Source organism: Triturus cristatus, chromosome 5_1, assembly GCF_964204655.1.
Source record: "Triturus cristatus chromosome 5_1, aTriCri1.1, whole genome shotgun sequence".
Classification (NCBI taxonomy): domain Eukaryota; kingdom Metazoa; phylum Chordata; class Amphibia; order Caudata; family Salamandridae; genus Triturus; species Triturus cristatus.
In genome coordinates, this window is record NC_140587.1 from 639508262 (window position 1) to 639531683 (window position 23422).

A 23422-nucleotide genomic window follows, 5' to 3' on the forward strand; every position below is an offset into this window, starting at 1 on the left:
GTTCCTGTGACTCCATGCGTCTACTAAATGCCATTGGGCAGCCCAATCGTTTAATGCCCTAATGGCAGTGGCCGTGGGCGCTCCTGGAACGGGGGGAAGGAGCTATCCAAGGTCACATCCAATACGCTGTTGTAATCACCCCCCAGAATCATCAGGACCCTGTGCTAGGTAGATAATCTTTTCCACAGGGCGTCTAGGAATGAGGCCTGCTCAGTGTTGGGTGCGTATATCGATGCAATAATAATGGGTTGGCCATCCAGTCTGCCCTGTACAATGACATATCGGCCCTCTGTGTCAGTGAGTGATTCTTCTATGTGAAATGGGGTGCCTGGCCGGACCCAAATTAATTGGCCTCTGGTGTATGCCGAGTAGCTCGTGGCTTGCAGTTGCCCCCTCCATCTCCTCTGTAAATTCTTCACTTCAGACCCTGCCAAGTGCGTCTTTTGAAGGAGAGCTGTCTGAATTTGATGTCTCTTAAGATATGAATAGATTAGGTATCTGTGGGAGGGGCTATGTATTCCTCTCACATTCCATGTGCATATCTTAACTGGTGTCATGGTATCATTACGTGAGTGAGTGTGCAGCCTGTGTAAGGCCCAGAGATCATGCTGATGGGTTGGGCGTGAACCATGTTTGGGAGCTCCTGCTAACTAACTATGAATCCAGATAGCAAAGTGTGTTGACCCAGCGTGTGACAGATGTAAAACTAAACCAAACTAAAACCTTTAATGCCAGAAGGGCGAGAGTGCAACAGGCAATCGTTCAAACAGTAATACCAAACGACATTCTATCAGTGACAAGGGGGGTTCTACACAGGCGAAGCACGTGTACAATGCAATGAACGCAGGTTGAAGCATATAACAGGGCCTCACGTTATTAGACACGTGCTGGACCCATAGGAGAGGCAATGCGCCTGCTTATGCGGGTGAGCAATGTGTAGGGCCTCTTCTCCCCTGTACCCACCACCCCTGACATGTAAAGGGACACATTCACATAATTGAAAACCATTATTTTATGACAGTTTGAACAGAGTCTGTTTATAATTGCGTGGACACCATCGCAGTCCCATCGGCCTGTTCACATAGTTTGACACCGGATGCTAGATTATGCCATATTAAGATGCTCAATCTCGCTGACCTCCTCTCAGTTCCTCTGACTCCACGTTCTTGTGCGCACTCTTCAAAAATACTTTTCCCATTTCCCTTTCATGATGGTTCATAACCACAATAAAGTTTCCGGAAGAAAGCCAGGCCTGCTAGCTTACCTGCTACTGTCACTGCCAACAAACATCTCTTGATAAAAATCATTATAAAGTTTAAGACATCCTCCCGCTGTCCTCTGCACTCTGTCTACTAGCACCTGACTCCAAATACTCCAACCAAGTTTGTCTGTACACTAGACGTGGATTCTGACAATGAGCTTGTGATCAGCTCCATCAGGGTGCCTCTCCTAAGGTCTATAGATGACCAGGCACCACAGTCTTCTGGTCATCTACCCATCCGGTGGCAAAACATGGAATCTGCCACTGCAAATTAGATAAAGTATATGCAATGCCATCATCCACTCCTGGAATATGTCTCGCCCTAAAACTCACATTGTATTGCAGGCATTCCAAGACAAATTTTCACAAGAACTTCAAAACCTGAACATCCCGTACTGACCTATTGACAATGTTAACCATTGACATGTGGTTAACATTGAAAATCACCTTCTCATTGGCAAAATGACAGCAACCAACAATGTGACAAATTCCAAAAATGCAATACTGTGACAGCCCCACTTCCACTCCTTTGGCCATGACTGCACGCCAGTGACCCTGTAAAAGACTTCAAAACCTGATCCACTCACTGAACCTGAAAACAATTTCAGAAACCACACTGCCTCTTCCCCATTCCAGCCAAAGGGACACTATTGAGATCTCTCAAAAAGGTCTGCCACACTCTTATATCCAATAATCAAAAAAGGATAAAATAGTGTGACTAACAGGTGTAACTGGACCTGTATCACAAGGACAGTGAACAAGACTGTCTCATGTCGCCCTCACACATCCCCAAGGGGATGTCATGCTTCATCATAGGGCGTTGGTCCTCGTTGGGCCGGCACTGCAATACCCTACGGGACCCCCGAAGGGTCACTTTGGCGGATTTTTTTTAAGAGATGCTGTATGATGCGTGCAAGTGAGGTGACTGGTGTGGTGGTGTAGTGGAACATGTTTGTGGGTTAAAACTAATAGGGGAGGTCACAAACTATACTTTAATTGGCAGACCACCCTGTCAGAGATAAAAACCTATAACAGGTAAATGCTACCTTAGAGGTCTTGAAGGAACTCCGGTAGTCAGTAAATTATGACTATGTGGGCAAGATACCCTACAGTCATGGGGTGGAGGCCTCACTCGGTCTCTCACTCAGTGATTTGTCGACATGTTTCATGCCTTTAAAATGCTCTGAAGGATCCGTGGCGCTTTGTCAGGACCTCAACATATATAATGAGCTCCCCACACAATAATGGTGCCCCAAAAGTGCAACCTACTGTCTGTGTGAATCTCAGTTGAACCTGTGAAAGAAAAGGATATAAAGGTAGAAACAGGTTACTGTGTCCCTGATAAAACAGGGTTTCTGCCACCAAGAAAAATACCAGGGGGGATGATTATAAGAACTGGCTTATAACACGGTCAGACACTTCACATGAAAATGTTAAAATAGCAGTGAAAAAATATAATAACACAGACAGACACCAATATAAGGACGTGAAACATTCATTACAACTCAGTCATTACATCACACTGCTTTTACAATGCAACTGTTACAACGCAACTGCCTTTACATCGCATGCCATTACAACGCATTCCATTACAACGCATGTCACTACAATGTATGCCATTACAACTCATACCATTACAAAGCATGCCATTACAACGCATTATAAGGTAAGTAATGGACATTTTTTAGTTATAGGGTGGCTATGGGTTTTGGGGTAGATGGAAATATTAATTTTTACCCCTACACTATCCATCACTTGCCCTACTTTTGCACTCACTGGAGTGGGAATAGTAATTTGTAACCCCGCACTATCCAACACTTACCCTACTGTTGCTCTGACTGGAGTGGGAATAGTAATTTTTACCCCTACACTATCCAACACTTACCCTACTGTTGCTCTAAAAGTATTATGTAATGGTATGCGTTGTAATGGTATGCGTTGTAATGGAATGCGTTGTAATGGTAGTTTTAAAAAATGCGTTGTAATGGCATGCCTTGGAAAATCATGCGATGTAATGGTAGTTGCGATGTAAAAGCCGCATTGTAAAAGCATTTGTTGTAATTGTTTACATTTTAATGTCATATTTTCATATAGGACACCAATCCTGTGCTGTGGTGGTGATGTCCGCAATGACCGTTGTCACTGCAACGCTGGTCCTCGTGGCAAGGTAGTGATGTATCTAAAGCTAAATCGCTTTTTTCCACATCAGGTAACACGGAGGTGCCGCGTTCGTACGTGCCCCGGGTTGTGGGGTGCGGACCTTGCGTCTGCACCTACCCTTCCATATCCACATCACTCGAATTGCCCCCTTACATCCACCTTCACTCTTTCAGTTAAATGGGGAAGCGACGATCCTGACAGAGTCAAAACCAACCTCTGATAGAAAGTATAGCCTGGGCTAAATGTTCTACAAGCAAAATTCACACAGGTGTTTTACAATTTGAAATAACAAAGGAGGAGTCAAGACTAATTGCCCTCTTCTTTGATTTGCTTGGCTTCACACCAATAGCATCCCCTGTCAGAATTCAACCACACCACCCGCCCAAAAAGCCCTAGGGGATAGGGCTCAAAATCACCTAACCCTCCCACCAATCCACATTCTCTGCCATTGGTTAAAGCTGCAGTCTCAGTCTCTTGCATTTGCACTCTTCCACAGTTGGCTGTTAGTTTGAATTTTAGAAATAGCTTTAGCTGCAAACACAGCTGTGACTTTTTTATATTCGTCTTGAAAATGAACATGATGTAACTTCCTGGCTATAAGTGAAAAATTAGTGCTATTTGAAATTCATCATTTTGGGGGATATTTTCTTCTACTCCAAGCAAACAAGCACATTGTTGGGTCATTAATTAATGTTGTTTTGGGCAGGCAATTGCATGGTGAAAAGAGAAACCAAGCATTGCCTTGATTTACTTACCTTTAAGAAGGTCTGTGGGCATAGGTGAAAATTGAGCAACAGCACTTGAGTGCCATTAGTAAATTTAGGCCTTGCTATCTAGAGGTCAATACTTTTTAAAGTAGTATAGCACTAAGGGAGTGAATGGAGTGAGCTGAGATGTCAGGGTTTGACAAATACAGTGTGCCATTCGCACGTGGGGACAAAAATGGCCAAGTGCTTCTGCGACATACAGGTGGGTCCCAGGCAAGAGACTCAGATCAGCCTGGGTTTAGGTGTCATGAGGCTAACAGAGACCAAGGAATTGGTGACCAATTCTGAAGTAATTCCTCCATGATGACGGTAGTGGTGAATAACCCATTAGGCAAATTGAGGCAAAGTAAGTCAAAGGAAGCTGCCTAATATTTAATGGCCAAAGTTGCTTTGGCATCATTTAAGCTCAATAGAGCTGGGTATGTTACTTTGTGTGAGCTGAACAGGATTGTCTGCTGTGCATAATCCTACAAACAATACGTTAATAATAAATTGATCAGCAGATTCTTCATGATAATTGAAATATATTTCCTCAGCTGGACAAAATATTCAAGGAACAAACAAAGTGAAGAACTAAAGAGCAGGTTCGAGCCATATTAAGTTTGTACCCCGGGTTTCTCTTCTCGGTAAGTGCTAAAAAACTATACTACGTTGATTTTCTATGAAAAAAATCAATAGCAAAATTCTAGACAGATTACAAGTACTTTGCGATGCTGCAGGCAATTCAATGACAACATGGCCTGCAACAACACCCCAACTTTATTGTGAAAGACCCCTATAGAAGGTTAAATTAAGTGCATGGTTAAGGCTCCCCTCAGTTGTTCATTAGAACCTTAAGTACCAATGTCATCAATAGCTGTATGATAACGCCTAGCAATAAACATTGTCCAGATCTTGTATTGTGCACCAGTGCCCAGTAGTTTTCCACTAGTGCCATGCAATTACTAATCTGCCTGAAACCAATATTTACATTGATCGATTGGTACATAATGTTGTTTCTGCACTGTTCAGATAGGGGAAAGCTTCATCCACTAAATTTAGCCAGCACTACGGTAAAATTGTCCGGATCCTCAAAATAAGTTTCCGTGAATAGTGCAACTTACATGATATGGTCCAAATTCCCTGTTTCAAAAGTCCCCCTAAGGTAAGCCCTAAACAGCCCGTAGGGATAGGTGTATCGCATTTAAAAAGTTGGACATGAGCTTATAAGTTTTACATGTGCTAGCAGTGAAAACCTCTCAACCCACAGGATAACATTGCCTTAATTTATTATATATTATGTTATAAATAATATATTATAAGTGATAACTTTTGTTTGGGAGCAGATAGGAATGCCATTTTTGAGGTGTGAGGAATTGTAATTTGAAACCCTCTTTAATGGTAAAGTCAGATTTTAAGTCGCAATTCTGAAAATGACACTTTTATAAAGTTAGCATTTTCTTGCCTTCACCATTTGGTGTGTGCAGCCTGTTCCTGGGCCACAAGACTAGATGTAGTTGGTACTTCTATATTTCTCCCAGACAGTTCACACAATAGAAGGCCTGGATGGTGGCAGGATGGGCCATTCTGACTTGATGAGCGGGGAGAGCTGTCACCTGTCACACTTTTATTTTAAAGACACTGCCTCAGCACACACACAAAGGACTTCAGACTAGCCTACTGTGCCTGCAGACAGACTGAGACCCGAACAGGGAGGCAGGAAATTCCATACACTTCTGTAAGGAGAATACTCCAGAAGTTTTGTCCACTTCAAAGTGGGCACCATATATAAAAAGGGGACCTGCAGGCCCAATCTTCAGTACACTCCTGCACCTGTGGATAATACAGAAGAAGGACTGCTCTGCTGCCCGAGGAGTATCCTGCTGCTTGATGCCTGCCCTGCTTTCTTAAAAGAAAGACTGGACATGCACCGTTCATGCAAGGCTGAAGTGACTTCAAGGGCCAGCTGACTGACCCCCTGTTTGGAGCTGCAGAGACACAACAAGCTCCAGAGGCCTCCCTTTAACTACCCAGCTGATCTGCTGTACTGCACCTGCCTGAACCTACAACTGGATGTGCCTGAGCTCTGCTGGCCTCTACCGGAGTAGGTTCCTGATCCCTAAGAGGTGCCCCTTGATGCTGGGTCTTTGTTGTGGCATCAATGGCGCTGCTACTAGGAGAAAAGGAGAAATTCTTCTTGAAACATTCATCCAGTTTACTCCGTTTATGGAGAACCTAACCACCAAACTTGACTTTCCCTTCCCAGTCCAGATGGCCCGTGTATCCCGGAGTAAAAATACCTCACTTCCTGTGAAGGACTTCCTGAAATAACCAAACACAGATAGAAATCAGTGGACCAGAGGGAGAGGCAGGTGGGAACTCAGGACTGTGACAAGAAAGGCATGGACTCGGAGTAATGAATATTACAGGTAAGTAACAGGGCATTATCTCCTCGTCCGTCTCCTTTCATTGTCCTCATGTTGGAGAACGTACACAAGCCCACCACTGATTTTGCAACGACCCACAGCACGAATATGCAAAAAAGGTGAAGTTTAATGAAACCAAGGACACAAAAGACACAGAAGTAAACTCAACTTAATTCAAGACAATGGTACTAAAATTGGAAGAAACATCCCCACTCTACAATTAAACTGCAGTGGGATATGAAGTTGCGGGGCCGGGCCCAAAATAGATGCCCCATTAAAAGATGCTTAGGAGGCAGAACCTCCTCCCAGCAGACCTCCCAAGGAAAGATTCTGGGACAGGCTGGCCATTCAAGTAAAAGGAATGTGAAATAGCCAACTTTATCCAGTGGGGCGCGGTAGAGAGGGATGACTCGCAACTCCGTCTGGGCAAACCATGGGAGACAAACTAGGCATCAGAGTTGCGGAACTCTGCAGTGCATCACAAATAAACAGAAGGTGCCTGATGGACATGTAGTGAAAGCAAAGGTACTTCCTCTACAGAGACAGGAGATGGACAAAAGGTGGACAAAACAATATCTAAATCCAAATGATAAGAAGACACCGCCTTAGAGAGCAACGCTGGACTAGGCCGCAGCACCACCTTGTCCAGAAAAAAACAAAGGAAAGTAGGGGTGGACACCAAAACCCCAACCTCCCAAACCAGCCTCCCTGAAGAGATGGCCACCAGAAAGACCAGTTTGGCAGAGAGAAACTCGAAGTCCGAGGACTCCAACAGCACAAAAGGAGCACCCTGCAAATTCTGCAGAACCAAAGGCAAGTCCCAAACCCAGCATCGGGGTATGCATACAGTGGCCGCTGAAGAGTCAAACTCTGCAGCAAACGAGGCACCAGAGTGACAACAGACATCACAGACTCCTCCCGAAATGCCTGAATAGTAGCCCACGGAGGATGGAGACAGCCAAACCCAGCTGAAAACTGCCCTGAAGGGAGAAGAAGACAACCCTGATCCTCACACCAGACAGAAAATACCACCAGTGGCGGTCATAAGCTTTAAGGGTAGATGGCCGCCGAGACTACTGGATGAGCTCAGCAACATCCACAAGCAACCCAGTTCTAAGAGGGACTGCCTTTCAAGATCTCTTTGCCCACGCTGACCGCCAATGTTAAGTTCCGGTGAACCCAGCTCTTCATGCTTAAGTGACAGACAGCGACGACGGGCAATGCAAGATCTGCACTTCGTGCTACAGCATCGACAGTTACACTGACTGCCAACGGAAGCTCCAGCAACAACCTTCCAAGATGCCTAAAAGGATCTTCCCAATACAGCGACCTCCTCCACTGCGAACGGAAATCTTTACTCTTGACTTAGAAGATAAGTTTTTCATTGGGACTAACCTGGTCACTGTATCCCACACTCCATCGCAGACTTGGAGTTCTAACTTTCACCTAGTCTTGCATGACCAGATAAGCATGAGTGGCGCTTTGTGCTTTTAGGTGCTATACACACCTTAAGTCTTCAAAATTGCACATCTCCGGTTCTACTGATTGGAGTTTTGCCATTTTGGTGTCAAATAGGTCATTCGATTTTGCTCTACTTTTCAAAATTGGTGTGGGATTTTTCTTGCGTTGCGTTTTAGCTTCATTAGTGTTTGTTTGCTGTATAAATACATTTTACACATTGCCTGACTGCTTTTGTGCCAAGTTACTAGTGTGTTAAGCACAGGTCTTTTTTAGTGACTTTTGTGATTCACTCAGACACAAATTGTTGCTGTTACTTGAGAAAGACTCACACCCCCTCAACACCCCCTCAACCAACAACCCATTTTCTCACAGTTATGCTATAGCTGATGCTGAACAACATAGCTGTTCTCCCATCAAGAGATAATGAGCTGATTGGTGCTGATGATTATCGAATCCTGATTGGCACTATCTAGTGGCATCATGAATGCAACATATAAGTCACCTGTTGAAGCAATGGATAATAAACAAGCAAATTACATAACTTATCCTTTTCCTGCAGTTAACAAATGACAATGTTATACTTTTGTCATTATGTGTAGTGTATCTATTCAGCCAAGGGATGAAAAGTAGTAAAAAACAATATCAAAACTTGATGTCAATTGATGCCATGTAATCAATAGCCTGCTTCAAGAAGGGGGCGTTAACATCCTCCCCTATTTAACATGCAAAGCAGGAAACTCGAAAATCAGGATCACATATTGATATTTCAGAAGATCACTTTTTAACTGATTGGTTGTTCCCTGCTCTTATGAGGTCACCACAAAGCACCATATGCAACATTGCAGTGTGTCTGTGGCACTCCAGCTCAAAGTGGTTATTAATTTTTAAGGAGCAGTTCTACTGAGTTGATTAACAGTGGCCTCACACTACGTTTCCTTTTTTATGCCGGGTGCTCCTGCCCCTCTGTGGGGTACCCAGTGTGTGTCAAATGTGGTATCCCATTCCAGCGCGGCGCTCCCCACCTGGCTGACAATGCACTTGTGGCAGTGCAGGAGCCAGCATCTCATTCCTTCTGTCCTCATGCTCGCAGGCAGAAAACAGTTAGTTTTTTAGTTAGTTAGGGTGGTGTGTGCCCCACTCACACCAGAAAATGGCGACTCTTATGCATGCCCCAGAAAAAGAAGCGAGGCAGTGCTCACCTTTTGTTTATCTGTCCCAGGGAGATGGGTTTCTGCAGGACAGTGTGTCTTACTTCAGGCAAGACACACTGGGGCCAAAGTTGATCTTGAGGAAGGGGGCCCCATCTATGCCCCCCTAAATAAAATTAAATTAATGAAGATGTGCTGCCCCAGGGGGCTTGATGTTCCCTATGATCAAATCAAGGAATCTTGGCAGAGCGATATGCTCTCGGTTTACCACCCATTCCCCCATAGGACCAAGCTTTAAAGGCTTTTTTTCCAGCCCCATAGGGCCGATTTGCTTGAGGAAGTGTTATTGTTCTGCTAGTTGAGAACGCTAACGATCAGGAGCATTTTTTCAAGCCTCCTGGCAACCAAATTTACTTTTGTTCTGCAACAGGTTCCCCTTCACCGGACATTTCTTTTGCCTGGACTCCCAATGATCTCTCCTTATTGATGGGCATCTTCCACAGCCAACAAGCAGAACACCCTCCCAGTCCATCTCCCAAGTCCCAGGGTCTTGGACCATCTTGTGGGGAACTTGTGTGTCAGCAAACGAGTCAGAAGCCAGCCCATAGAAGTCCCAATGAGCCCTCTAGGGTCCCAAGCAGGTTAATTCTCCCTACTTTTCCTCATGGGACATAAGCGGCCCATCCTAGTACCGAATGCTAGCTGAAGTTTAAGATTCTTAAAGTTCACCCTTGTAGAGGTCCAAGGGTTTTCTTCCTTCTAGCTGGCAATTATTCCAATGTGACTACCCCAGGTCCAGTGTCTTCTCTGGTGACTCTCTTGTGCAGGGATTGTTAAGTGGGAGTGGAAAGCTCTGGAAGTAAGCACCTCTACCCAATCCGAGGGTGCCACATCATAACGTTACCCCTGCCCCAACCCTACTTCACAGCATTCTGGGACATTTCAACATGTCAGCCTAAAGTGGTCTATGAAAAGACATTCTCTATGTGCCTCAGCAGTACCCCAACTGACAACTGATTGATCCATTCCCACCAAAATTTCAAGACAGCCCCTCCTGTGTTTTATTCCATAGGTCTGGCCTTCCTCCTTTGTTTCTTTGAGATTGGACTTGCTCAGTCAAGGACTAGTATGTAGAGATAATTAACACATGTTGATTTCCTCCCCACCCCTTCCTTTTCCAGGACCTAGGCCAAGCACTGTTAATGGCTGTATTCTGTGGGGAGACCTTTGATCCTCCTGCTGGTTGGCACAGTTATTAACCAGGTCCAGTATGGAAGACAAAGAACTGTAATATGATTATAACTGAGCCAGTCAAATATGAAAGTGTAATAATGAGTACAGTTATCACAAAGTGTCAGTGGATCTTCACTTTGTGTACATATTTACTCTAAAATTGACACCTGATGGGTATCCTTAGGCCTAACTATGGCGACATTGTGTGGCACAGCAGATTTTATTCATAAGGTATAATACAGTGAGCACACAGTCTTTAAGCCAGCACTACAGGCCTACACTATAAATGCCCTCTCACATTATAAGGCCTACACCAGTCAGCACCAATCCCTGAAGGGTCCCTTTTGCAACAGAATATCAGTGCATAGATATTGGGTTGAGCTAGATGGTAGTCTCACAGACAGCCCTCACACATGTTCACACTCATGTGCTGACATCCTTACGTCTAAGCAGCCCACAGCCTCTTACCCACCTGCACAGCTGTGGCCTTATATTAAAAGGAAGAGAGTGGCAGTTAGCACTCTCAGTCTATTTCCACAGAAATTACTGTGAGTGAGAGTCGGGTAGTGAGGTTTAGTCAGAGTAAACTTCCCAATCAGGAAGTCAAAAAATACAGTGAAATTATATTGGTGAAACCCATTTTTTACATAGGTTAAATGGACACCTTGGAAACTACCAAAAAAACTTGCCCACAAATGTACCCAAGGCCACAGGTGTATGCCACTAATAAGTGGCTATGGAAATAGGATAACAGGAAAATGATGAGTGGGTGTTAGTACATTCATCCTATCCCCAAGCATCTATCAACAAAGACCATTCAAAGCAATGCACCTTCTTTTTCTGTAAAGGACACACTAAAAATACACACTATGAGCACATACAGACACAAAAGAAGGCACTAGCATATGCATGTGAATCCAGGCAGAGGTAGATGACACCAATAACACGTGAGAGTGGAACCATTCTAACCTTTAAAAAAATAATTCTTGTATTTGTAGGGCTTACAGTTTCCATATCATGAACATCATATAACTTATCACGGTCCCCATTCTTTGGATGTTTGGCTTAAGAAGCAGTGCACAGAGATCTGGACATTGACTGGCTAACTACTGCAGCTAATTAGTTGATATCTAGGGCCCAAACAAATACAATACAACATTCCTCATACACACAACCTTACTCATTCCACATCAACACAGCAACATCCTAGCTCACAAGTTAATGAATTTGTACCTTGTTAAATCCAGGTGGTAATTGAACAATAAACAAATACAAATATACTACACTTCCACACAGGATAGAAATATTACAATCATACATTTACTGTTATTACAATCACTCAGATTGTCAAAAAGGTTTAAATCACAAAACATAAAAGTAGATGGCAAACATTAACTTTAAAGCTTTACACAAGTATGGCTTTGTATCTTGCACTGTTCTGATTTCATCTTAAATGGACATTGATTTAGTAAATTTGCAAACACAGGGAACGTCAGAAAAAGTATATGGCATCTCACGTATGCCACATTCAATAATTACCTGTCAGTGTTAAAGATTCAAGTAAAAGTGTCATACTTGTAACTAGCCACGAGGTGTAACTGCATGTGTCTTACTTCAGCACGTAGACAAAGTGTCTGTTGGCCATTATAATTTTATAAAATGTGCTAGGGCTGAATGAAAGCTATGCTAGAAACCACTAATTTGTTTGTAAATTATTTCCATTGAGGCACACTTCACCCCTTCCCCTTAGACTGATTCAATGTGTTCATAGATAAATTCACCAAGAAATTAAATTTGGATATCTCCTACTTGTCCTTGAATAACGTCTTATGTGTAAAATGTTGAAGAAAACTTTAGAGTCATCTGACGTTTATTAAAAGAATCTGAAATGTTTTCTTTTTGCCTCTGCACATCATCTCTTGGAGAGGTCATCTTTTATTTCCATTTCACACGGTTAAAGCGTTGTCCTGAGCAAGTTAGATTACTGCAATATTCTATTAGTCGGCAATCATTGAAACTCATGAAGTCATCTACACAAACTTTTCAACTTTGTAACATGAATTCTATACAACCTTGCAAGACACATTCATACATACTATTGCCATTATCAAATCGGCTGATTATCAGCATAAAATTGAGCTACATACAAAATGTTTATCTTGGTTTATAAAGCCCTGTACAATTCATCACTGTCTTGCCTTTCATGAATGCTAATAAGGTACACACACTCACACAACCTTGTGTCACAGTCCTTGAGATAGATTTACAAAAACTTTACACCAGGTTTTTATCATAAAAGTGACAGATGTAAAGTGTAAAATTGGGATTTACTTTGCAGTGTGTTAAAAAGTAGTCTTAGAGTAATGCACTAAGCACTACTTTGCATTGAGGAGACATTCCATGAATGGTACAAGGGAATTCCCCTGTAGCTACACAAGTTTTTAACTCAAAGCTTTATCTACTAAAAAGATAGGACTTTGTGCCAAAAATGTACACCTCCTCGAGGCAGGCATAACATTTAAGAAAATACTTATTTTTGCCAAAGGTTACTCGTTATGCATATATGCTGTAACGCACAGCACACATGCAAAGTTAGAAAAGTTTTAAACTATGTCCAAGCATACTATTTGCTACTGAAAGGGTGCATTCCAGTACAAACTCTATGTTGAATATTATTTCATGTTTCAATAAATAAATACGTAAATAAATCAATTGATAAATACATTAAAACTAGAGAGGCCTTTTGGTTTTGTTGTGGACCTATTTCTCATGTTATCAGTCTGAGGGCTAAGGCATTATACATCATGGTTCAATGAGCCTGAAACCCTACAGCTCCCTTGGGAATATGCCTTATTGTTCCACCCAGTCTTTCGGATATCCATGTAAAAAGTGATTGGTTGGAAACTAATTGGATCAGCCCAACGCTGTGATAGAGGACTTGTCTATGCAGAATACAGATTGCAAAAAAACAAGTTAAAACTATAGCCAATGTTTTGGGTCCATTTTATAAATCATCATGGTGACCCATCAGGGGCTGTCTTCCCAAACCTTTAACATCCATTAATAATTTTTCCCCCTGTGCCTTGGTATGAGGCATTAGAATCTGTACCTTTCGACAGTGTCACATTCTAGGCTTGTGCTTGATTATTCCTATCTGCTTCATATAGGCTATCCAAAAAGATTGTACATATTTTAGGTTCTATAGATGCTATCCTAAAGCCTTCATCTTCAACTAAGGTCTTTGCCTCCAATTGCCTGAACTGCTGCACAGAACACTTATAATGTCTAGGGCACATGGGTCCATAGTATCTAAGGTTCTTCCTCTTGACACTCCTTTTTCAATTGGGATGTCCAGCATTTTATTATAGCTAGTTCTGTGGCCCCCTCAGCACTGTGCATAGGCTACTTTCACTCCAGGCAATTCATCCTTCGTCTTAATATAGATAATTTCACAGCATCTCTACATCCTAACTGCCAGCTTTCTAATATGTCTTGTGCAGTATTTCACTCTTTATGCTTGAATACTCAAAGCTTCTTCAAATTCTGGGATACATTATCTAAAACTCCCTTCAAGTGGATTAATAATTACATCCTCCCACCACTTATTCACAGCTTTACTTATGAAATTGCCTTGTTTCTTAATTGTCTCCAAATCATTACCTTACTTACAGAATTTATAGTTCGGGAAGGTGGGGTGATGATTGGTTATCAACTGCAGAAACAGTTAACTATGTTCACTCTCCTTTGATAGAACGATTTCCAAATCCCAATCATATTCCTCCACAAGGTATTCACAAAACACAGATGATCATTGTGGAACCACCTCCAAGTTGGATACCCTGGCACATGTCCTGCTTTCTTTCCATATACCATGGGCAAATTCACCTGAAAGGTAAACATTTATGGCAAGACGGAGGCTCATAGTCTTCTCTTAACTTGCTTTAATTCAATAGCAGCAGTCAAGATTACTAACAAAATGACAAATCCCTTAAGGCTTAGTGACAGTAAGCCAATGGTAAAGCAACAGTAGAACAATAAGTAGCCAAACAGAGAAAGAACCTCTATAATATTTATCTTAACTACAAATAGTATTCTCTTTTTTTGCTGCTCGCACCAGGATAAGTATTATTTATTTTTCCTGTCATTGTAATAATTGTGGTATATACATACTTTATTGGTCTTGCAATTAGAGTTTTTTTTTTCACTCAATAGGTTGGTCAGTTTTCAGTTTATGGTATTTGCGGAGCGCAACCATTATCTCCCTTCACTCGACCGTTTTTGCCTGGGCGAGTGTTTCTTCAACAGATATTCTATGGAAAGTTGAGGACATTGACCTAGATTCCCTTGGAAGCAATGCACAAACCTTGAGGCCCCGTCATCTAGCACCTTGTTAATCCTGAATATCTACATCCATCCCGCACACATGCAGAAGGGGAGAAATATCCAACAACTGGCTGCTGCCCTCAGAGTTTTACAACGCACCTACTCGCATGCCAACATCATGTTGTCCGGGTATTTCAATATGAACATAATGCAAGCCCAAGAAGAAAACCTACCATCATACATGCAAGCTAGACAGGGCAATTCATTTCAATGCTATACATCGGGCAACAGATGTGCTGCATTAATGGGAAAACTTTCACTATTAACCTTAAATGGAAGAAGCCCACAGGACAGCCCGGCAGCTTTTACAAGAGTAACAGTTAAATCAAGATCAACTATTGACTTCACTTTAGTGGATCCCGACTTATTCCCTCTTATATCAAATTTCCAAATAAAGAAAAGAGCAGATAGTGATCATTACCCTCAATCCTTCAGATTAACTAACATGCAAGAAAGAACACAGCCAGCAAGTGCCCTCACACTAGCAACCCAACCATATAATCTAAAACGGCTAATATGGAATAAAAACAATGTAGATGCAATCATGGAGTCATGTTCTGCTCTACTGACACCTCATGATACAAAACCTTTAGGGACGGAAGCCTGGGAGACTTTCGCCAAAAGATTAAACATAACATTTTCCAACAAATCTGAAAGCCAAAAATTGTTTGCGACCACCGGGGCGGTTTGGTACACACACACTTTAAGGATAAAAAATGACAATTAAACAAATTTCATAGACTTTTGAGAACTCAGGGCCCCCAACACACCCGGCAGACCTTAATAACAATTGACCAGATGAAAAGAGACCAAAAAAAAGATATTAGATCGGCAAAGCGATCCTATCTGGAGCAATTCTGGACGAAAATGCTTTATGTCAGCAAGCAACAAAATTCAAAACAGGTTGGGCACTCATTAATCTCCTAATAAATGGGAAGAATAGGCACTTCAATTCAGAAATAACGGAACACACATGTAGAGTGCACATAGAGGCCACATTCAACAGTCAGACCCTCTCAGGGGCCTCCGTCAAAAACAAAACACTGAAGGAGACAAGGATCAATAAGACCACTCTAAACAAAGGGACCCGGACGACCATCACTCCATGACTGAACTTCCAGGCGCTAACATCAAGAAGTAATCAAAGACTAGCGCCTATGATCTATACACCAAAACGGATAACTCACCCCCAGCTTCAAATCAACCAGCTAGAAGGTAATTCTCATCTATGCTCACTTGAAATATCAAGGCCTGACCATCAAGACTTCTGTTGGACCTGGCCTCGTGGCGTGGTCCTTAACCCCCTGGATTGTGGCCGTTCCCCGCCCCGGCCGTCACGGGCCACCCGTCTGGACTGCACCAAGGCCCTTCACCCGGAGCTGCACGTGGTCGCATACTCCTCGTGGCTCCGCCATCTTGTTGGCATCCACGTCACACCGTGCCCCCGCCGGCGCGACCCCGCTCAACCCAGCCTCGACCCCAGCGAAGCCCCGACATCGAGGCACCACGAACTGGCCAGGGGGTGCCGCAGGAACCATTCATCGCCCCGGCGGAGGACAGTATCGATGGGACCCCCAACTGTCCTCCCCTCTCGAGGTGTGATCACCCTGCAAACTCCCATGGGCCTGGCGCCTCTCCTGCTGGGCGTCTGGCCACCTCCACCCGGCCACTCCGCCCCCTCGGGCGCATAGGTCCGGACATCAAAGGGCTCCAGACCTATATCTGGGGCGACCCCACCACAGCTCGGCAGTTGTATCCCGGAGTCGAGAGCCCTGCTGATTGAATCGCGGCTGACCCTACGGAGAAGAACTCTTGTCGGAACCATCACGAGCCCTGCTGACTGCGTCGCGGCTCCTTCTTGTGAACCCTTTCTGAACCACCTGGAACATCGGAGCCCTGCTGACGCTGTCGTGGCCCAACCTCGCTGAAACCTTCCTCGGAGCCCTGCTGACGACGTCGCGGCTCGAGCTGAGCAGAAACCATCTTGAGAGCCCTGCTGATTGAATCGCGGCTCTCCACGAACTGTACGCCAGAGCCCTGCTGACGCCGTCGCGGCTCGACCCCTCCGAGATCGGAGGTCCTCCAGCGTGAGGATAAGAACTGGGCCCCAGGTACCCTCATACCACATTCCTGCCAAAGACTGTCCCGCTACCCCTACCCTTCCAAAGAGACATTGAGACTTTTGGTGGATCCCTCGATCCCTTCGTGTAAATATTGAACTCGTAACCTTTTATTGATGATAAAGAATTGCTTGTCTTGAGACAACCTCCTTGAGTCCGGTGTGGTGGTGTTACTGTGCTAGTACGGGATAGGAGAAGGATCTCTCAGGAGACTTCTCGGCAGCGCTCGGCTACTTCGTGCAGTGAGAGGGCCCCCCCTTGGTGGTCTCACCGACTCCTCGGGGTCCGCCTTCCAACATTTGGTGGCCAGCGACGGGATCCGAGCCGAACGCAGTACGTACCAGCCAGTACCCACTAGCTACCCATCCAAACGAATAGCATCATGAGCAGCCAGGAAAACAACGCGACAATGGAGTTCCAGCCCGAACGGCTGGAAGAATATACGCACAAAGAATTAAAACAGTTCTGCAGAGACAAAGGCATTGCAACCACCAGCCTCGGTACCAAGGAAGAGATGCAGAAAGCTCTGAGGGCATGGTTGGAGGCTGGGGCAGGCCCCTCCCAGGAAGAAGGGCCCCTGCCCCTGACGGAAACCACAGCAACCGCACTGACCCCGGCAACCGGAGGAAGAAAGAGCCTAGAAACCGGCCTCTCCGAGGAAGAAATACGAGAGCGGGAAAAGGTCCGGAGCCACGAACTAGAGCTCGCCCGACTGCGACTGGACGGCGAACTCCAGCTGGCAGAAAAGAAACTGGCCCTCGAGCAGCTACGCCTTCAAGAAGAAATAGAAGAGAAGAGACGACACCGGGAGTTGGAGGAAAAGAAACTAACTCTTGAGCACGAGCGCAGTCTCAAGGAGCTCGAGATCAAGGCCAAGAACGGAGGGACCAACACCCCCAGTACTAGAGACACTCTACCGCCCCCCGAGGCCAAGGTGCATATCCCGAAGGAGGTCGTCAAGGAGTATTACAAGAATGACGATATCCAACAATGGTTCAAGGCCTACGAGGTGGCCATGACCTCCCATCGAGTGCCCCGAAAAGACTGGGGCGCAGGCCTGTGGGGGCGATTCCTGAGTGAAGGGCGGGACACGCTGCTCCAGCTACCGGAGGAGGTGATGACCTCCTACGATCACATGAAGGAGGCCCTGCTCACCCGCTACGGGCTAACAGCGGAGATGTACCGCCAGCGGTTCCGAGACTGCAAGAAAATCCCGGGTACCACATGGGTGGAATATGTGGACTTTTTCAGTCGGGCCCTTGAAGGGTGGATCAAAGGCAGCGAGGTAACCACCTACGGGCAACTGGTCGACCTCATCGTCTGGGAACATCTTTCCAACAATTGCTTCGTGGAACTGAGACAGCACCTCCTCGACAGCAAAATGACCGACCCGCGAAAACTTGCCGTCGAGGCCGATCGATGGGTCAACTCCCGGGTCCCCCGGAGCTCAATGGGGGAGTACCAGAGGAACCCCAACGGACCCCCACGCCAGCGCGGTGGGGGGGGAGGGCCGAACAGGAACCGAGACCCTCCCGCTGGGGCCCCCAGGAGCCCCCCTCGAGGGCCACCGCAGCCACATCTCTCCCCGAGCCTAGCGCGAAGGGTGGGCCCGGCCCGACCCGGACCACGGCCACCAGTGACCTGCTATGGCTGCCAACAAACCGGACACTTTGCCAGCGACCCGGCCTGCCCCCTGAACCGAAGAAACGGGGCCGGCGGGCCCCCGCCCCGGCAGCTGACAGCCGCCGCCTTGGGGGGAGAGGAGGAAGAAGAGGCCCTCGACCGAGAAAACACTGAGTGGGAGCCGGCAGCCATGTCCCTGGTCTGCCTGGGTAGCCGAGAGATGGTACCCTGCACCCCCATCCCAACCAACACCCAGAAGTACCGGCAGCAGGTCACGGTCAACGGACAACGGGCCGAAGCCCTTCGCGACACCGGCGCCAGTATCACCGCTGTCCGCTGCCACCTGGTGACCCCTGAACAGATTCTACCGAATGTGCTGTGCCCTGTGTGGACGGCCGACAACAGTGAAAGCCTATGCCAGATGGCCCTGGTCCCCTTCGAGTGGGGAGGGGTGACGGGCCTGCTGAAGGTGACAGTGCGCGACGACGCCCCGGTCGACTGCCTCCTGGGGAACGACTTGGAGAGTTCCCCCTGGGCTCAAGTAGAACGACGAGAGCACCTCCGAATGTTGGGACTGGCTGATTGGGCCTGCGCCATCACCCGGTCCATGACCGCCCAGGCCCCCCGCTCATCCTCGACCTCCGGGACTGCCCGACCCGAGGGGCTCACACCCCCTCCCGCCAGCAGCGAGGAGGAGGCGGACACCGACCCCGGGCCCAGCGAATTCTCCCCCGAAGAGATGGCTTCTCCGAGCGCCCTACCAGAACTGACGCAATGGCAACATGAAGGGGGCCCCACCCGAGAGCAGTTCCAGCAAGAGCAACAGTCCTGTCCCTCTCTCGAAGGGGTCCGACAGCAGGCGACCGCGCAAGCCAACGGTGACCAGACCGGCACCCACTGGATCTACTGGGCCGAGGGCCTGTTGTACAGTGAACAGAAAGTGGCAGAACTCGGGGCCGGCCGCGTGTTGGTGGTCCCCCTCCGCTTCCGGGAGTTCCTTCTCAACCTGGCCCATGATGTGCCCCTCGCCGGACACTTGGGGCAAGACAAAACGTACAGTCGTCTGGTGACCCACTTCTACTGGCCCCGGATGCGGAGAGATGTGGACAACCACTGCCGGTCCTGCCAGACCTGCCAAGCCAGCGGAAAGACGGGGGGTCGGGTCAAGGCCCCCCTCCAGCCCTTTCCCGCCGTCAGCACCCCGTTTGAACGAGTCGGAATCGACATTGTGGGACCCCTGGACCCCCAAACCGCCCTGGGCCACCGCTTCATCCTGGTCCTCGTGGACCACGCCACCAGGTACCCGGAAGCGGTCCCGCTCAGAACTATAACGGCCCCTGTGGTAGGCCGGGCCTTGATGGGGATCTTCTCCCGAGTGGGATTCCCCAGCGAAGTGGTGAGCGACCGTGGCACGAACTTTATCTCCAGGTACATGCGGTCCCTGTGGCAACAATGCGGGGTCACATACAAGTTCACGACCCCATATCACCCTCAGGGGAACGGACTGGTTGAGCGGTTCAACCGAACATTGAAAGGGATGATCCAGGGCCTGGAAGAACCCCTCAGGCGGAAATGGGATGTCCTGCTGCCCTGCCTCCTGTTTGCCTATCGGGAGGTCCCGCAGAAGTCCCTGGGGTTCAGCCCGTTTGAACTATTGTATGGACACCCGGTCCGCGGACCACTCAGCCTGGTCAAGGAGGGCTGGGAGATGAAGCCCCGAGGCGCCCCTCCTGACATCTACCGATACCTCCTGACCCTCCGAAACCAGACCCGCAAGTTCCGAGCCATGGACGAAGCCAACCTCGAGGCCAGCCAGGAGGACATGAAGCGGTGGTACGATCGCAACACTTCTACGGTAGAATTCGAGCCAGATCAGAAAGTATGGGTCATGGCCCCGGTCGAACCCGGCGCCCTCCAGGACAAGTGGACCGGGCCCTTCAAGGTGGTGGAGAAGAAAAGTCCCGTCACCTACCTGGTCGATCTGGAGTCCCCCCGGAACCCCCTCCGGGTCCTACATGCGAACAGGCTAAAACCCCACTTCGCCCGGACCGAACTGAGCCTGCTGCTGGCGACCGACGAGGGGGGCGAGGACGACTCCGAGCCCTTGCCCGACCTCTTGCAATCCGACAGTCACGATGGATCGATCGAAGGGGTCCAACTCGCCTCGTCCCTGACCCCGGAGCAGCGCAACGACTGCCAGCGATTACTGCGGGACTACGCAGCCCTCTTCTCTCTCACCCCGGGGGTGACCCACTGGTGCGTCCACGACGTCGACACCGGGGAGAACCCCCCATACGACACAGAGCCTACCGGGTGCCTGACCGAGTGCGGGCCTGCATCCAGGCCGAAGTAGCGAAGATGCTGGCCCTGGGGGTCATCGAGCCTTCCGACAGCCCGTGGGCCAGCCCTGTCGTCCTGGTGCCCAAGGCCGCAGCTCCCGGTCACCCCCCGGAGTTGCAATTCTGCGTGGACTACCGAGCCCTGAATGTAGTAACCAAGACGGACGCACACCCGATACCCCGGGCCGACGAACTGATCGACCGCCTAGGGGCCGCTCGCTACTTGAGCACGCTGGACCTCACCGCCGGGTACTGGCAAATCCAGCTCACCCCCGGCGCCCAAGAAAGATCCGCCTTTTCGACTCCGGATGGGCATTACCACTTTCGGGTGATGCCCTTCGGAATGAAGAACGCCCCGGCCACCTTCCAAAGACTGGTGAACAAGGTTTTGGCCGGGCTTGAGGCCTTCAGCGCGGCCTACTTAGATGACATTGCCGTGTACAGCAACCACTGGGCCGAGCACCTCCTCCACCTGGAGGCCGTCCTGGCCGCCCTCCAGCGGGCCGGGCTCACAATCAAGGCCAGCAAATGCCAAATCGGCCACGGATCCGTGACCTACCTGGGCCATCAAGTGGGGAGCGGGCAGGTGGCCCCCCTCCAAGCGAAGATAGATGCCATCCAGACCTGGGAACCCCCCACTACCCAGACCGCTGTCCGGGCCTTCCTGGGCCTCACCGGATACTACCGGCGGTTTATCCGGGACTATGGGAGCATTGTTGGCCCCCTCACAGAGTTAACGTCCAAAAGACAGCCCAAGAAGGTACACTGGACACCCCGCTGCCAAACAGCCTTCGACACCCTCAAAACGGCCATGTGTACTGCTCCGGTGCTGCAAGCCCCGGACTACCAGAAGGAGTTCGTGGTACAGACGGACGCCTCCGAGTATGGGATCGGGGCCGTCCTCTCCCAAACTGACGAAAGGGGGCTCGACAGACCAGTGGCCTTCATCAGCCGGCGACTACTGCCCCGGGAGCAACGCTGGAGCACTATTGAGCGCGAGGCCTTCGCTGTGGTGTGGGCCCTCAAGAAGCTCCGGCCCTACCTCTTTGGCGCCCACTTCCGGGTCCAGACCGACCACCGGCCCTTGCAATGGTTAATGCGAATGCGGGGCGAGAACCCCAAGCTGCTGCGATGGTCCATCTCGCTACAAGGGATGGACTTTGACGTCGAACACCGGCCCGGCAATGACCACGCCAACGCCGACGGCCTGTCCCGCTTCTTCCGCCTTGACGAGGAGAATCCCCAAGGAGATGGGTGACTCTCCATGCCTTCGGCTGGGGGGGACGCCTGTTGGACCTGGCCTCGTGGCGTGGTCCTTAACCCCCTGGATTGTGGCCGTTCCCCGCCCCGGCCGTCACGGGCCACCCGTCTGGACTGCACCAAGGCCCTTCACCCGGAGCTGCACGTGGTCGCATACTCCTCGTGGCTCCGCCATCTTGTTGGCATCCACGTCACACCGTGCCCCCGCCGGCGCGACCCCGCTCAACCCAGCCTTGACCCCAGCGAAGCCCCGACATCGAGGCACCACGAACTGGCCAGGGGGTGCCGCAGGAACCATTCATTGCCCCGGCGGAGGACAGTATCGATGGGACCCCCAACTGTCCTCCCCTCTCGAGGTGTGATCACCCTGCAAACTCCCATGGGCCTGGCGCCTCTCCTGCTGGGCGTCTGGCCACCTCCACCCGGCCACTCCGCCCCCTCGGGCGCATAGGTCCGGACATCAAAGGGCTCCAGACCTATATCTGGGGCGACCCCACCACAGCTCGGCAGTTGTATCCCGGAGTCGAGAGCCCTGCTGATTGAATCGCGGCTGACCCTACGGAGAAGAACTCTTGTCGGAACCATCACGAGCCCTGCTGACTGCGTCGCGGCTCCTTCTTGTGAACCCTTTCTGAACCACCTGGAACATCGGAGCCCTGCTGACGCTGTCGCGGCCCAACCTCGCTGAAACCTTCCTCGGAGCCCTGCTGACGACGTCGCGGCTCGAGCTGAGCAGAAACCATCTTGAGAGCCCTGCTGATTGAATCGCAGCTCTCCACGAACTGTACGCCAGAGCCCTGCTGACGCCGTCGCGGCTCGACCCCTCCGAGATCGGAGGTCCTCCAGCGTGAGGATAAGAACTGGGCCCCAGGTACCCTCGTACCACATTCCTGCCAAAGACTGTCCCGCTACCCCTACCCTTCCAAAGAGACATTGAGACTTTTGGTGGATCCCTCGATCCCTTCGTGTAAATATTGAACTCGTAACCTTTTATTGATGATAAAGAATTGCTTGTCTTGAGACAACCTCCTTGAGTCCGGTGTGGTGGTGTTACTGTGCTAGTACGGGATAGGAGAAGGATCTCTCAGGAGACTTCTCGGCAGCGCTCGGCTACTTCGTGCAGTGAGAGGGCCCCCCCTTGGTGGTCTCACCGACTCCTCGGGGTCCGCCTTCCAACAACTTCCATCTACAGATCACACAAAAACTGGTTTTGTATGCAATAAAAAAACAAAGATCTGATGGGCCCCCGGGACCAAATGGTC